Source organism: Barbus barbus (assembly GCF_936440315.1).
Source record: "Barbus barbus genome assembly, chromosome: 47".
In the NCBI taxonomy this organism is placed as follows: domain Eukaryota; kingdom Metazoa; phylum Chordata; class Actinopteri; order Cypriniformes; family Cyprinidae; genus Barbus; species Barbus barbus.
In genome coordinates, this window is record NC_136725.1 from 33,459 (window position 1) to 50,549 (window position 17,091).

At 35.6% G+C, this 17,091-nt stretch overlaps 1 protein-coding gene across 3 annotated transcripts in view; it reads left to right on the top strand.

Annotated features, from left to right (window-relative positions):
• Nucleotides 1-747: 747 nt before the first annotated feature.
• LOC306866001 (cytolytic toxin-alpha-like) overlaps nucleotides 748-17,091 on the top strand; it is a 114,977-nt gene continuing 98,633 nt past the window's right edge. For all 3 annotated transcript variants that reach the window (XM_079410933.1, XM_079410934.1, XM_079410935.1), the window contains exon 1: nucleotides 748-886. The gene's annotated coding sequence lies outside the window, so the exon portion shown is untranslated. The remainder of the gene's footprint in view (nucleotides 887-17,091) is intronic.

Consider the following 17,091-nt stretch of genomic DNA (forward strand, 5'->3'; position numbering starts at 1 on the left):
ACCATGTTTGTTCGTGTTCTTAACTGTGTTGTGGAGCAGTAGGGGGTGCGTGCCTTGTTTCTTTTGTAGGCCATTAGACTGTTACTTTTTCTCCTGTTTATTGGTCAGATAAGGAGATAGGGAATTTGATTGTATGTTTTGTTTCTTTTATTTTGATCTATAGGGAAGGTAGTTCTTTTGTGGGGAAGTTAGTTTCTGTTTGTTTATTATTTTGGCATTAGCTCACCCCTGAAGATTTTGCTTCCGATTATTTTGTTTTTGTATGTTTTGAATATATTCTTTTGTGTATCTCAGTCGAGAAAGGCGGATACAATTGCAACAAAAACGAATAAGAAAACAAGGAAAGAATAAAAATAAAATGAGCAGTTAAGATGACGTGGTTGTGTTATTTATGTTACACTCTGACCTAGACCAGGGATTGTAACACAACGTTAACTGTGCTGGAGCAGTAATTCTCAAAAATATGCATTTTTATTCTCAAAAATATGCATTTTGTGTCCTTGTGTCCTTCTGAGTTTTTTTTTTTTTTTTTTCCAAGGCAGCCTGGCAAAACAGGTCTAGCTTTTCTCGTGTGAGTTTAATCACAGTCAGAGCTAATCTCGGGGTCCAGAGTGGAGAACCTTTGCTCTGAACTGTGTGTACACACTCTTTTACTGGAAACAGCAAAATAATGTAATAAACAGATCAATTTTTAAACTTGTTCTGTGCACCTCAAACCAAACTATTGAATCTGTACAGAGAGAACTTTGAGTTCAAAGAGGCAGCGACCTGGGGTACATAACCACCCCTAACTCCCTCCTTATTTTAGAGAATACACTTAAAATGCACTTCTCATGAGACATTTTCTCAGTCAACTCTTAACTTACCAAGGACGCAGAGACTCCAGGTAGGACGTGATTTTAAAACATTATGAACATGAAATATGTTTTACCGACTTCACTTAATGTGATCTTTCCATTGCATTAACCTAAGTATTTCAGTATACCTTAAAGGGTAAGACTTGACTCAAACTGTCCAGTTTATGTTGTTACATTTACTCATGTTGAGCGAGCAATAAATCATTAAAAGTTATTGCTTCTCATCAACAGCTTTATTAAGGTGTAATCTCTTACATTTGATAAAAAAATCAAATCACATCACATTAACCACATTTAACCAATAAACAAAATTATATGCATTTGAAGAATGAAGGTATAGGCTGTAATAGTAGTAATTGCACTGCTAAAAATGTTGGGTCACACTTTATATCAGGTGGCCTTAACTACTGTGTACTTAGATCAAAAAATAAGTGCAATGTACTTATTGTGGTCATATCACTTTTGCTGCTATTGAGGTTGGATACAGATAAGTTTAGGGAGAGGTTTGGTGGTTTGGGTAGGTTTAAGGGTGGGTTAAGGTGTAGGGGATGGGTCAACAGTTTAATTATAAATGTAATTACAGAAATTATTTACAGATGTAATTACATGCAGAGTTTTTTTTTTTTTTACAGTTTTTCTCAATTGCTAAAACACTAAACCCTATTGTCTGAACCAAATGCTCAGTTGCCTGAACCCACTGATTGAATCAATCACTCTTTTGGCAAAACCATAAGCACTTTTCACCTGTTTAGACACAACTTGCCAACACATTTTCATTGTGATGCACCCGTGCTGCATAATGGTGAGCACAGGTGACAAAAGTCAAACACAATTAAAGCACAGGTGTCACCACTTGAACACAACAACTCAAAACTGATCACACTTGTGGCTAATGATGTGAGGGAACATATACAGTAAGCCAGTTCAGAGAGCACTGGTTTGTGAGGCCCTACAATGGATAGAAATCTGAGAGGAAGAGTTCATGTGAGAGGAGGTCGAGGTGGTCAGCGAAGACAAAGAACAGTAATATCTGATGAAATCAGAGCTACTGTGATTGACCATGTTCTTGTCCATGGTATGAGCATGAGGGAGGCTGGACAAAGGATACAACCAAACGTCAGATTCACTGTGTCCACCATAATCCGAAGATTTAAAGAAGAGAACAGGTAATTACCTTTTTTTGACATTATAGTACAGTATGTAAATGTTGACAGCAATTACTGTATGACATACTATAGAGCTGGTAAGTCTCGCCCATCCGTAAAACCCCACTGGACCTCTAGATTGAAAAACCGTCAATGCAAGTGAACGTAAGAAAATAATTATTTATTTTCCACAGTATACTGTAAGTAAATATGTTTCAGTACATCACTGTACCAATGTACTGTAGTATTGTAATGGAGGGCTGGTCTAACTGTTTGTAGGCCTAGTATTCCATGTATATTTTTGTACTTTATTTTTACATGGGCTTACTGTACACAAGTGGCAAATGCATAAGATTTCTGTTTGTTTTTACAAGTGCTACGTGTAAATGCACAAGATTTCTGTTTTGTCTTTTTGTACAAGTGCTATGCACAGGTTTTCTTTGTTTTGCAACATGTATTTAGCCTACAGTGAACAATAAACATTTATTTCTCCAGCTTCATGTCCTGAGCATTGTGTTTTCTATTTTTCTATGTAGTGTTTAGTGACTGTTCAGTAGTGTTTATAATTTTGATTGACTCGGGGCACGATTTGACAACATAGTTCAGTTTTGACCACAGATTGAACTGTTTTGAGGTGAAAGTTTGGTTTTGCAAGAAGAGTCTGAGGTTTTGTGAATGTAGCTTGAAAATTGGGTTTTGTGTTCACAGTTTAGAGAAAAGGATAGCAGCTTTCAAGAAATGTGTCTTAGCAATCGAGAAAAACTGTAATATAAGCACAATATCAAAATATGCATGTACACAATAAGTGCATTGTATCAAATGATTCATTTTAAATGTAAGTACAAAGCGGTAAACCTACCCAAAATCATTTATTAAAAATATGTACAGTTCTAAAGAAAAACATAGAAGAGAGACAAGTGCAATCACAATAATTAATTTATTGAGCAAATGTCAAAAGCAGTACCAGTAGCAACGTTTTCTATGCAGTACAGAGCAGATGAAAATCAGTAAACGAGCACATTTACATTTTAAACTCACACTCGCAGCACAATGGCTTCACAAGCATATCATGCGAGAGAATGAACATTTGATAATCACGTGATGTTCCAAGCAAGAATCATTGAGCGTTTGATATCACTGGCATAAATCGTGTCGTAGTTTGAAACGCCAACATTTGAAATCAAACAATAGCGTAATCTGATGTTGACCGTCGCTGCTGAGAATAAATAATTAAATTGCTGGATAAAGAGCTAAATTTAAATCTATTCTTAACAATCATATTTGTAATGGTTTGGATTACAATGAATGAATAAAATTGATGTCTTTTGTCAAGATGTTGCATTTTGGTGTATTTTATGCTTCTATTGTCAGTCGCAGTATAGGATTAAACAGAGAAAACAGCCTTTTGTCTCCAATGGCAAATAAAATTAATATTACATGATAAATAATGGTTAGACGTTATTCATTTTAAGACGTTATTCATTTTAAAGTGTAGTATTGTTTAACATTATATAATCTTAAACGAGTTTGCAGCAGACTGAGTGAAATAATAATATTTCATATTAATTAAATGACTAAACTGCATTTAATAAAAAAATATAATTGATGCTGCAACTGTATAAAATTAAGCCCACAATTTTCATTGAAAGGAATTTGTAAATTTATATTGCCTTCAATACATCAATATACACATTTTAGTGCTGTTAATGTGTGAATATTATATGGTTTATCATGTATAAAAATGAAAGGAACACGTGTGGCAGAACCACAATTAATGTAAAAATACTTGTGTTCTTGTGAGATCACATTAAACATGTCTGTATTTGCACAAATTGCTGCACAATCATTTAATTCCGAATTTTACAGATTCAAATTGAAAAGCACTTGTTTGTGGTTAGTAGTAAAACTCATGAATAGCATTTATCTGGTACGTAGATGACTGTGTCTATTTGTAAAACATTTTGAGTCTAATACCGGCAGCTGTGGTTGCCAGAACTTTACCGTGAAAAATACGGTAGCAACATTTTAGTATTTACAGAACTGTTTAAATTTACAGTGAAAAAACCGTATTTCATTAACTGATACAATGTTAATATACAAAATTTTCAGTTAACTCATTTTATTTGCAGAAACCAATTGCACTTAAATTGTCGAACTGCCATTTGCCATTTGCTTAAGTACATGAAGAAAAACTTACCAATTTATGCAAAGTCATTAAAAGCATCAGTTCAACTCAAATCTCTTGCAGAAAACAGCAGCACACACTAGAGTTGTGACGTTCGCGAACGAACCGATTCTTTTGAACGGCTCATAAACATGAACGATGGGAGCCGAGTCGCGGCTGGGGGGGAGCCGTTCGTTCTGTCGTTCTTTTTTTCCTATGCGTGTTTCACACAGATGCACACAAATGAGCTCCTCCGCGAGACAGAACAGTTATAGAGGGAGGGGCGCACCCAGCGCAGGGGTGCTACTGCCTAACAGCATGATGATAGTTGTGCACGCATCCTTCACGTGAGTACTCCAGTGGAAAAAAACCCTGCATGCCTCTGTCATTGGGTAGGAGCAGAGCCATGACTTGTGCACGCTGCCGTCACATGAGGTAATAATCAATATTTCAGAATAATTCAAACTCAGATATTGGTGTGTGATATCTAAGTTTTAATTATTTGACTACAAATCTCACCTCATTATTCCTCCCAGTGATTATTTCCAGGATAAACTGAGATGCCCCCAAGCTGGCTTCTTAAAACTGACTAAATATTTAAAAAGAGACAAAGGAGCCGTTCTTTTGAACGGCTCTTTGAAAGGAACGGATCGCCAAGATCCGGATCCCCTCAAAGAGCCATAAATCCCATCACTAGCACACACGTCATAAAAATTAACAAAACGATTCTCACTGCATCAATAACAACAAAGTTACAGCCTTTAAATAAAGGCTGTGCTTCTCTGTCTGTCCTTGACTTAAACACAGGCTCTACTCTCCAGCACAATGGTGACCCACAAAACGCAACAGGAAGTTGACTGTTAGGTTTTACAGTATTTTGCTGTTTTTTCCCTTGATTTTACAGTGAAATACCGGCAGCTGTAGTTGCCAGTAATCTACTGTATTTTTTAAAATTCTGTTAAAATTACAATAGTGTATTATTTTTTTTTCATCTCACACATTTAACCCCTTTAATCCCACAGCAAAACCCTCGGTTTTAAAGAGCACTTATATGTCCACACTACAGAGTGTTGAAGTAACACTGAAGTTAATGAGAGAGTGAAGTGACTAATTAAATGAGGATTGAGCTTTAGTGATGAACACCTGCTGTTAAGAAGAAGAATCACCGAAGGAAAGAGAAACAAAATTTACAGCCAAAGATTAAATCAACTGAAATAAAACTCATTAAATCTCTCAAGATCTCAGAAGAGGGTGATTAAACAACTCCACAAACAGCATCACCAGCTTCTTATTACAAATCACTTTGACTTTATTTCTGTCATATGTGTGCAAAAGCTCTTTTAGGTGTTGTTTTCATTTGAAGTCACCATATTGGCGATCAGTGGTTGCTTCAGTTGTGCTTTTGAACCTTGACTTTTTAAAGTTGGTTTATATTTGTTTGCTTTAATTAACTTTGTTAAGTAAAGTTTTTAAAGCACTTTCTTGCTTTAGAAACTGTGCTTAATAAACACAGCTAAGTCTATGATTAGATGATGTTGATATTAGAACCATCATGATCTAGTCTAGTTGACTGATCTTACCCAGTGTTTAATCTGTTATTATATATGTGATATGTTAATGCACTTAACTTCACAGTAAAAAAAAAAGTTGGCTTAACTCAAAATAAGGTAACCTAACACACTCAACTTTTTAAGTTAACTCAACTAGCAACTGACAACTTAAAAATTTTAGTTCATCTGATGAATAAAAGTCAGTCTACTGAGTGTTAAAAGATCTGTCAGAGAAACCAAAAAAGTTTTAGCAACACTTAACTTTTTTTTTAACAATACTCTTTCTTTTAGATTTATATTTATTTTCAAATTTCATCTTACTATGGGTAGTATTTGCCTCTTAAAACTAAAAGCAAACATTCATGTTAATGAACAAATGTATTAAACAAGTCGCCCTGAGATGCAAATATACATTACCTCAGCACACGATTATCAAACATGATGAGGATCAATACATTTTATATCAGTAAAAATATGAATATATCCACATGACAGCTAACTGACAGTAACAACAGCAGCAGCAAAATAAATTAGGCCAGAAAAATATAAAACAATGATAATATTTTAATAATATTTAACATAAAATGTTTTCAAGCTGCAGTGCATGCTGGGAACTTGTGCAATGTTGTTCAATGTAAAATTATTTAAGATGACGCGATTTGAAAAGTTCTACTAACTACTAAATGTAAAAAAAAGTAGCCTGAACAAAGAATTTTTAGAAGTCAGTTTAATGTTTGGTGTGAACTGAACAAAAATACTCTAAACATGTTGTTAGCAAAAGTTGTTTTGTTTACCTTACATAGATACTCAAGTATTTGTTCACAACATCCAAATGTTCTGCCAACTTTTCAAATTGAGTCATCTGAACAAACAATTTTACATTGAACAACATTGCACAAGTTTCCAGCATGCATTGCAGCTTGAAAACATTTTATGTTAATTATTATAAAAATATGATCATTGTTGTACATTTTACTGGCTTAATTTATGTTGCTGCTGCTGTTGTTACTGTTAGTTGGATGTCATGTGGATCAGAGTTCATATCACTGTAAAACCCAACAAGTTAAAGTAACTCTAACCATTTGAGTAAACTGATTGCCTTAAAAACCCGACAAGTTAAGCTAACTCAAACCGTTTGATGAAACTTAACCCATTTAAGTTTTTAAAAATAACAATTATGAGTACTCTGAACTTATTTCAGCTGAGTTCACTAAGTAATTAAGTAATTAATTAAGTGCTGATTGAGCATTAGTGATGAACACCTGCTGTTAACAACCAGAATCACTGACAGAAAGAGAAACACAAGAACTAACTGAAATCAACTGAAATAAAATACATTAAATCTCAAGATCTAAACAACCCCACAAACAGCATCACCAGCTCCACTTATTAATAACCAGACTGACTTTATTTCTGTCAGACATCTACAGAAGGTCTTATTGATAATTAACTAAGGTTTAGATGATGATTTATTGTTTAATTTGAAGTAACCATCTTTGAGATCAGTGTTTGCTTTAGTTGGTCTCTTGACCCTTGAGTTGGTTTGTTTTCTTCCGCTGTTGTACGCAAGTGTTTCTCAAACATATTTGTTGCAACTCAAAAGAAAATGGTCAGTAGTTGGTTGTTATGTGCTAGTAATGACAATCATCTTTTGGTTAAGTGATCTCATTGTGTGTCTAATCTCTGCTTGAATGGCTGTTATATTGATTATAGTGAAAGTGATTCTAAGAGCCAGTGGCTCTGTGACAGTCAGTTAATAAAAAACGTTTCCCAAACAGTTTGTCCACAAAAAAGTTTTAATATGTGTCAGCAGGTTGTCACAGCCCCTCCTCTGCTTTGCAGGGGCGGTTCCTCCTGCAGGCAGAGGAGCGTCGTTAGTGATTGGAGCCACCTGGGCTCAGGGTATTTAAACTGCTTCACTAACCGCTCTCTCTCTCTTCTCCTCCAGGTATGATCCTGTTTTGTTTGTTCCTTTATAGTTATGTCTTAGTTTTTCCACTCAGTCATGTACACACACGGATTCACGCATCCATGCAGTTTACATACACCTTACATTATGACATTTCCACACCTCCTTTCCTTTTCTTTGTTTAAAGTTAATAGTTTTGATTTACAATAAAGACAACCTTTTTTGGCCTATACTTCTTGTTTGTGTCCCCTCATTTTTGCCACAGGCCATGAGCCAGCTTATGACAATATAGACTCACACAGACATCAAGAATCAGCTTGTGAACCTCAACAATGGTGACCATTAAAACAATAAACTAATAATCATGTTGCAATGCATGCTGGGTACTAGCATAGGACAAAACTCATTAGCGGCTCCCAGCATGCATTGCTGCATGATTTTTTTTTTTTAATGATCACTATTGTTGGGGTTCAAAAGTTGATTCTTGATGTCTGTGTGAGTCTGGTTACTGCCGTAGAGGAAAACTTTTTGTGGACAAACAGTTTGGAAAGTCTTTTCTATTAACTGACTATCACAAAACTACTGGCTCTTAGAATCAATTTCACTATAATCAATACAACATCCATTTAACCAGAAATTAGACACACAATGAGTCTATGTTCACTCTCAAAGAGACCAATCATTATTATCAAATAATAACCAACCACTGATTGTGACAAAACGATTGTGACATTTTGAATTGTAACAAATATGTTTGAAGAACACATGGTTACAAGACCCAGAGATGAAAAAAAAACTAACACAAAAATCAAGGGTCAAGAGCCCAACTAAAGCAGACACTGATCAATAACATGGATACTTCAAATGAAACAATTAATCAACATCTAAACCTTAGTTAATTCTCAACAAGATCGTCTGTAGATGTCTCAGTCTGGTTATTAATAAGTGGAGCTGGTGATGCTGTTTGTTTAGATCTTGAGATTTAATGTATTTTATTTCAGTTGATTTCATCTAAGGCGATGGTGTTTCTCTTTTCTTCAGTGATTCTGGTTGTTAACAGCAGGTGTTCATCACTAATGCACAAACAGCACTTAATTAATCACTTAATTACTTAACTGCCCCCCGGTTTCACAGACAAGGCTTAAGCTAGTCCCAGACTAAAATGCTTGTTTGAGCTGTCTCAATTGAAAATATCTTGCTCTGACATATCTTAAAATATGTCAGTGCCATTGTTCCGTCTCTAGATGCACACCTGTAAGGTTCTCTTCTAAAGCATTTTCATAAAAGCTGCTTAAATATCTTAATTTAACTAAGACCTAGACCTGGCTTAAGCTAAGCCCCGTCTGTGAAACTGGGCCTGCAAGTTTTAAAACTTGCATGGTTCATCTCAACTCAGACGGTTTGACTTAACCTAACTTGGGTTTTTAAGGCAATCGGTTTACTCAAACGGTTTGAGTTACCGTGACTTGTCGGGTTTTACAGTGTGATTTTAAAATGTATTGATCCTCACCATGTTTGAGAATCGTGTGCTGAGGTACTGTATATTTGCATCTCATTAAAACTTGTTTAATACATTTGTTGATTAACATGAACGTTTGTTTTTAGTTTTAAGAGACAATTTCTACCCATGTTATGTAGAAAACTTAAGAAAGAGGATCTTTTATAAAAAGATTAGTTTTGCTAATTGCTACAAAATCTTTGGTTGCTCTGACAGATCTCTTAACAATCAGTAGACTGACTTTTATTCATTGATGAACTAAAGTTTATAAGCTGTCGGTTGCTTGAGTTAACTTAAAAAGTTTATTGTGATAGGTTGCCTTATTTTTTTGAGTTAGGTCAACTCTTTTTTTCTACAGTGTTGCACCGCTGATACTACAGCAATCAAATGTTGTGAAACGGTTCTAAACACAATATGCACAAATAAATGTATAGAACTATGGCAGAACTTAAACACACACAGACATCAACAATCAGTTTATGAATCTCCAAACTGGTGACAATAAAAAATAATAAAAAATGTTTTTTTAAAAATTATAACAAAAAAAAAAATTGGTTCAACTCTGAACATCACAAAACAGTCTACTGAAAAGTCACAACCAAAACAACACCAAAATAAAAGCAAATAAAGAAAATAGTAAGAGCTTTCAGCTGCATAATTTATTCGTGCTGCAATGCATGCTGAGAGTTTTGTACTGGCACCCAGCATGCTTTGAGGCATGAATTGTTTTTTTTTATAATTATTAATAGTCACCATTGTTGAGGTTCGTGTGCTGATTCTTACTGTCTGTGTTTGTCTAAAGAGTGTTGTGGTGTTAAAGGCTTTGTGCATAATGTATCATGAGTTTTTTTTCTTAACATGAATTTGATAAGAATGAGTTTGTGGACTTGTATGGCAATACTACTACCATTAAAATGAAATTATTTACAAATCACCCATTTACGATCTGAGATCAGTTAATCAAAACCACTTAACTTTTCTTGTCATAACAAATACATTTCACAAACACAGCTATAACAGCCAAAATGAAACTGACATTGAAAGGTCAAGGGTCAAGAGCATAACTAAAGGAAACACCAATAACCAAAATGGTGAGGTCAAACAAAACATTTGAAATAAAATATAAACCTCTGTTAATTTGTAGATATGACAGAAATGAAGTCAAACTGGTTAGTAATAAGTGGAGCTGGTGATGCTGTTTGTGGTGTTGTTTAATCATCCTCTGCTGTTTTATTTCAGTTGATTTCATTTAAGGCTGTGGTTGTACGTCAGTTGTAGTTTTGTTTCTTGTTCTTTTCTTCAGTGATTGTGTTTGTTAACAGCAGGTGTTCATCAGTGTCTGAATTCACTCATATGTTCTCAATCACTCTGTCTAGTGGACTATATAGTGAACTAATGTAGGAACTAGTGAATGAGGGTGTAGGGTGTGGTTTCAGACACAGTCTATGAGTGTCGACTCTGAGGCTACTTTCTCGAAAATAAAAGTTAGATCTATTACAGTTATTCACCGTATATAGTAAGGAAACTTCCTGTTAATCATTTAACAGGGTTTTACTGTGGCATGTTTACAGTCTTTTACCGTTAAAATCACAATCATTTTTTACAGTGGAGACTGTTGAACATGCCCAGTGCAGATCATGCCCAGTCGCAGACAAAATGAATGGAAATTATACGGCCACCTTAGTGGCAAGAGTCATGAAATCAGCTGTTGAAAGCTGTTTTAACAGGTTCCTATCCACCTTATTTTTCACACAAGGCCAGGTGCTCCCTTGTCTAACTTTTTTTGTGACTTGCTTCCAATGTCATTCACTTCCAGTTCTGATGTCATTATCATAATCATGATTTCCTTTTGTTGTTGTCCTTGCGGAAAAGGGGTTTCCCCAGGTTGCTGATTGGCAGACAGTTCAGTGGTCTTTCGTAGTGAAGTCTTGGGCATTGACTGACGAATGGTCTGAGTCCGTTGCTAGTTGAAGTTTGAAGCGGGTGCAGTCAGAGCTGGCCTTCGCAGCAAACTTAACTTTTGAACACGAAACTCAACGGGAAGAAAAGAAATTAAAGTAAAATGATAAACTGATGTAACGAAACTAGGTGGTTTTCTTCTCATCGTGGTGTTAAGTAGCAGCTGACATGTAGGCCAGAGCACGCTCAAGTAGCACTAAAAAGCAGCGTTAAAACGCGGTGGCAAAAAGAATAAGAACAACTGAACAGGAAGAGTGAGATTTGATGGTGTCCTGAGTTTTTAAACTCGGCTTTCAGACCCATCCCAATGGATGTCTTGACCAATTAGAAATGATTTTCGTTAGGGGTGTTGCTCTGTTACTTCCCCATCATAAATCATATATAAGACACATGGTCCGAATTTTCCCGCTCTTGCAAAGTATACTTTTGGACATGATTTCTATAACAAGACTGATACATTTGACAAAGAATTGATTAGAAGAGACGTTTAAAGCATGATTTTTCAAACTCATATGTACCAAACATGAGTGTTAACCTTTAATCTATTGCCTAGTTATTAAAAAGACATACATAATATGTTATTAAAACATGATAGTCTAATGTGTGGGTTACATACATGACAGGGAGTTATGCATAGAAATTATTAGTTGCTCATAAGTACTTTTAATGAACTGTTACAACTATCCCCACCCCAAGCAGTCATAACACAGTTAACTGTTTTATCATTTGGGTTTTAAGTTAGCATGAATGCAAAGTATCAAATTAAACTAAACAGCTACTTTACGTTTTGTAAGTCAAATAATTGTATCTACAACATAATGATTGCTAGGCAAAAAATAATCTTAATGAAAAAAGGAAAAAAAAAAAAAACGTTCTTTCCTGAAAGAAAAAAAAATCTATAATGTTGCTCACGTTCACATGCCACTTCTCCTGTAACATTAAAAATGTGAATGGAGTGTATGATATTGATGACATCACCACAGCTCCTTTCTGACTTGTCAGACTGACAGTGTTTCAACTAACCCCATGTTACAACACTCCCCGGTCTCCCCTAAACACATTTGCAACAGTTCAGAACTGCAGCCAAATGCCAGACTTGTTCTTCCTTTTGTAATCAGCTGACTTCTGCTGACCACTCAAGGCAGAAGCCATTTTAATGCATCTTTGATGAATTTGATCACAAAAATGGTTTTCTGTAGTGTGTTTTGGGACACGTTCCATTAGGATTTATTGGTTTTAACAAGCCACCAATACGAGACCAAATATTGTGAGCTTTTGTTAACACATATCATGAGATTTTGTCATCTCAGGCAATAATATCCTCAAAACATTTTATGAATGTTGTTATGACTCCTTTGTAATTGTGCCAATGATTTATAAAAGATCATTCTACATTCTGTTCAACATCCTCAAAATGTTTCAGGCAAAATGTTCTACTTTTGTTAAAACATCACTTAACAGGTATGTTTTATTAAAAACATTTTGTCGTCTTAGTCCTCACAATGTCCTTAAAACATTTTACAAATGTTACTTTGATAATGTTCCTCCTTTGTTATTATGGAACATTGTGCCAATGTTTTATAAATGATCATTGTACAACCTTTTATCTCAACAACATCCTCAAAACATGCTCAAAATGTTGCATGTGTAATGTTCTAGCTTTGTTAACACGTCACATTACAAGTTTTTTTCAAGAATATTTTGTCATCTCAGGCCTCAGTGATATCCTCATAACATTTTCTTAATGTGGCTGAGAGAATATTCTTCCTCTATTATTATGGAACATTGTGCCAATATTTTATTGCGAACATTGTATAATCTGTTTTCTCAACAACATCCTCAAAATGTTGCCAGTAAAATGTTCTAAACTAAACCAAATTGGGTTCTTTGACTTTTAACAATAGCAGAACCCTCTTTGGTTCTAAATAGAACTCTTTTTTAATAAGGTTCCGTAAAGAACTGTGCTTTGACAAGTTTTATAAGACCTGGTGTTACAATTTATTTCCAATTAATATCAGTAAATATATTTAAATTATTAATATTTGTATTTACATTATTTTATATATTAATTTTCACCCCTATATCTACCTGATTTTATAATATCTTGTGGCTTCTATTTAGGTTTTACATAAATAAATAAATAAATAAACAAACAAACAGCATATGTCAATATTTTTTTTTATGGAAAAGTGAGGGGAAAATGACAGTGCTCAAACAACTGTTATTAGCTGAAACATTAATAAATATCAGTTGACACTGAACATAATATGGAATTAATGAAGACCAAGTTCAAGTGAAATATCTTCACAATGTCCATCTTTATGTTTCTCTTTGCTGATGATGATGATGATGGTAGGTAGGATGTGACAGCTTCTGAAATGCACAGCTGAGTTTAGAGTTATAATGTGTCCAGTTATTTATGTAAAACAATTAGAAAAAATGACCAGTATGTGAGCCCTTTATAATGTTAAAAGAAATTTTGATATAAGGTCTTGGGATAACTTAAATGTTATTTATGACTGGGTGTATATGCATAAAGTAATTAAAATCATTAATGGATCATTATTTCAACATTTCTGTTAGGCCGATTTACATAGTGAAGAGAAAGTAAGTATCTTTAACTGAACAGAGCTGGTCACATACATTTTCTGTTCAACTAAAAAGAGAAAAAGACATGATTGGCATGAAACTAGTTACAATTTGAAAGGTAAAATGTATAGAAATTTTAAGAAATTAATCATTTACCTCTTAAGAGTGTGTTGAAAGTCTGTCTTGAGCTCCAGAAACCAGTAGCAGCTTTGATAGTTACAGATTTGAAAAACAAATGGTGGGAAAAAAGAACCCTAAACTTTAAAGCAAAGAACCGTCTCAGCAGTTAAAATACGGTTATAAAAAGAGCTGTTTCTAGCTGTAAAGAACCTTTAAAGAACCATATTTTTAGAGTGTAGCTTTGTAAACACAAGAACATTCCCAAACGTTTTATAAAAAAAAAATATTACACCAGCTCAGGCCTCAATTACATACTTATAACGTTTTTCTAACGTGGCTGAGAGAATGTTCTTCCTTTGTTATCTTAAAACATTGTTCTAATGTTTTATTGACAATATTGTATAAACTGTTACCTCAACAACATCCTCAAAACATCCTCAAAATGTTGCAGGTAAAATGTTCTAGCTTTATTACTACGACATGTTACAAGAACGTATTTAAAAAAACATTCCATCACTCTATGACGTTCTTATAAAGTTTTCCTAATGTGTCTGAGAGAATGCTCTTCCTTTGTTGTCTTGAAACATTGTGCCAATGTTTTATTGACAACATTGTACAATCTGTTACCTCAAAAAAACATCCTCAAAATGTTGCAGGTGAAATGTTGCAGCTTTGTTATTACATCACATTACAAGAATGTTTTATAAAAAACTTTTCATCACCTCCGGCCTCAATGACATCCTTATAACATTCTCCTAATGTGGCTGAGGGAATGTTATTCCTTTGTTATCTTGAAACATTGTGCCAGTGTTTTATTGAGAAAATTGTATATTACCTCAACAACATCCTCAAAATATCCTCAGAATTTTGCAAATAAAATATTCTAGCTTTGTTAATACGTCACATTAAAGAAAAGTTCTATAAAAAAAAAATCCATCACCTCCGGCCTCAATGACATCCTTACAATGCATCGGGAAAGTATTCACAGCGCTTCACTTTTTCCACATTTTGTTATGTTACGGCCTTATTCCAAAATTGATTAAATTCATTATTTTCCTAAAAATTCTACAAACATACCCCATAATGACAACGTGAAAGAAGTTTGTTTGAAATCTTTGCAAATTTATAAAAAAATAAAAATCACATGTACATAAGTATTCACAGCCTTTGCCATGACACTCAAAATTGAGCTCAGGTGCCTCCTGTTTCCACTGATCCTCCTTGAGATGTTTCTACAACTTGATTGGAGTCCACCTGTGGTAAATTCAGTTGATTGGACATGATTTGGAAAGGCACACACCTGTCTATATAAGGTCCCACAGTTAACAGTGCATGTCAGAGCACAAACCAAGCAATGAAGTCCACGGAATTGTCTGTAGACAGGATTGCTAGAGCGGGCTGCCTGGCCAAACTGAAAGATCGGGGGAGAAGGGCCTTTTAGGCAGGGAGGTGACCAAGAACCTGATGGTCACTCTGAGAGAACTCCAGCGTTTCTCTGTGGAGAGATGAGAACCTTCCAGAAGAACAACCATCTCTGCAACACTCCACCAATCAGGCCTGTATGGTAGAGTGGCCAGACAGAAACCACTCCTCAGTGAAAGGCACATGACGGCCTGCCTGGAGTTTGCCAAAAGGCACCTGAAGGACTCTCAGACCATGAGAAACAAAATTCTCTTGTCTGATGAAACAAATGTTGAACTATTTGGCAAGTGTCATGTCTGGAGGAAACCAGGCACCGCTCATCACCTGTCCAATACCATCCCTAAAGTGAAGCATGGTGGCAGCACCATGCTGTGGGGATGTTTTTCAGCAGCAGGAACTGGGAAACTAGTCAGGATCGAGGGAAAGATGAATGCAGCAATGTACAGAGACATCCTTGATGAAAACCTGGACCTAAGACTGGGGCGACGGTTCATCTTCCAACAGGACAACGACCCTAAGCACACAGCCAAGATAACAAAGGAGTGGCTACAGGACAACTCTGTGAATTCCTTGAGTGGCCCAACCAGAGCCCAGACTTGAACCCGATTGAACATCTCTAGAGAGATCTGAAAATGGCTGTGCACCAACAGTGCACATCCAACCTGATGGAGCTTGAGAGGTCCTGCAAAGAAGAATGGGAGAAACTGTCCAAAAATAGGTGTCGAGCTTGTAGCATCATGCTCAAAAAGACTTGAGGCTTTAATTGGTGGCAAAGGTACTTTAACAAAGTATTGAGAAAAGGCTGTGAATACTTATGTACCTTTTTATTTTTTTTTTACATTTGCAAAGATTTCAAAAACTTCTTTCACGTTGTCATTGTGGTATTGTTTGTAGAATTGAGGAAAATAATGAATTTGATCCATTTTGGAATAAGGCTGTAACATAACAAAATGTGGAAAAAGTAAAGCGCTGTGAAAACGTTCCGGATGCACTGTATAAAGTTCTCCTAATGTGGCTAAGAGAATGTTCTTCCTTTGTCATCTTGAAACAATGTGCCAATGTTTTATTGATGACATTATATAATCGGTTACCTCAACAACATCCTTAAAATGTTGCAGGTCAAATGTTCTAGCTTTGTGAATACGTCACATTACAAGAACGTTTTTTAAAAATATTCCACCACCTCTAGCCTCAATGATGTTCTTATGTTTTGCTAATGTGGTAATTGTTACAATGTTTTTGTTACGGGGCTGACGAGACGTGAGACGTGCGGATCCATATGCAAAGCTTTATTCTAAAACATGGTCAGTAAACAGGCAGGGTCAGATAGTGGCAAACAGGTATGGCAAGGGCAAGACAAAGCAGTCCGTGGAGCAAGCGTGGGTCAACGATCAACGAACAGTATCCTAAGGGGCAAGGCAGAGAGATAATCCAGAGACGAGAGCAATAATCCAAACGGCAAGGCAAAGGGGTAAATCCAGGAAACAAAGGCAGGTATCAAAAACACAGGTAAACAGGCTAGGCAAGACTAGGACTAGGGTTCCGTAGAGTAGCTATCGCTATGCGAGTGATAAACGCTAACAATTACAGAAATGAACAGAAACACGGAAAGGCACGGTAAAGCAGCTAGCGCTAGGAGAGCACTAAATGAACCAAGATGGCGCCGAGCATGGCAGCCGTGTTGCGAGCTCCAAGAAAACTCTGCAGTTTTTCTTATGTTTTTTATGTTTTATTTGTTATTTTGTTGTTTCACGTGTTAGATGTTGTCAGTATAACTGTCTACGATAGACACACGCTTTTAAACATTGGTTCCTTCGTCGCGCAACGCAAACCGGACTTTGAGTTCCTGAACGCCGGCGCCTTGTTTACAGACACCGC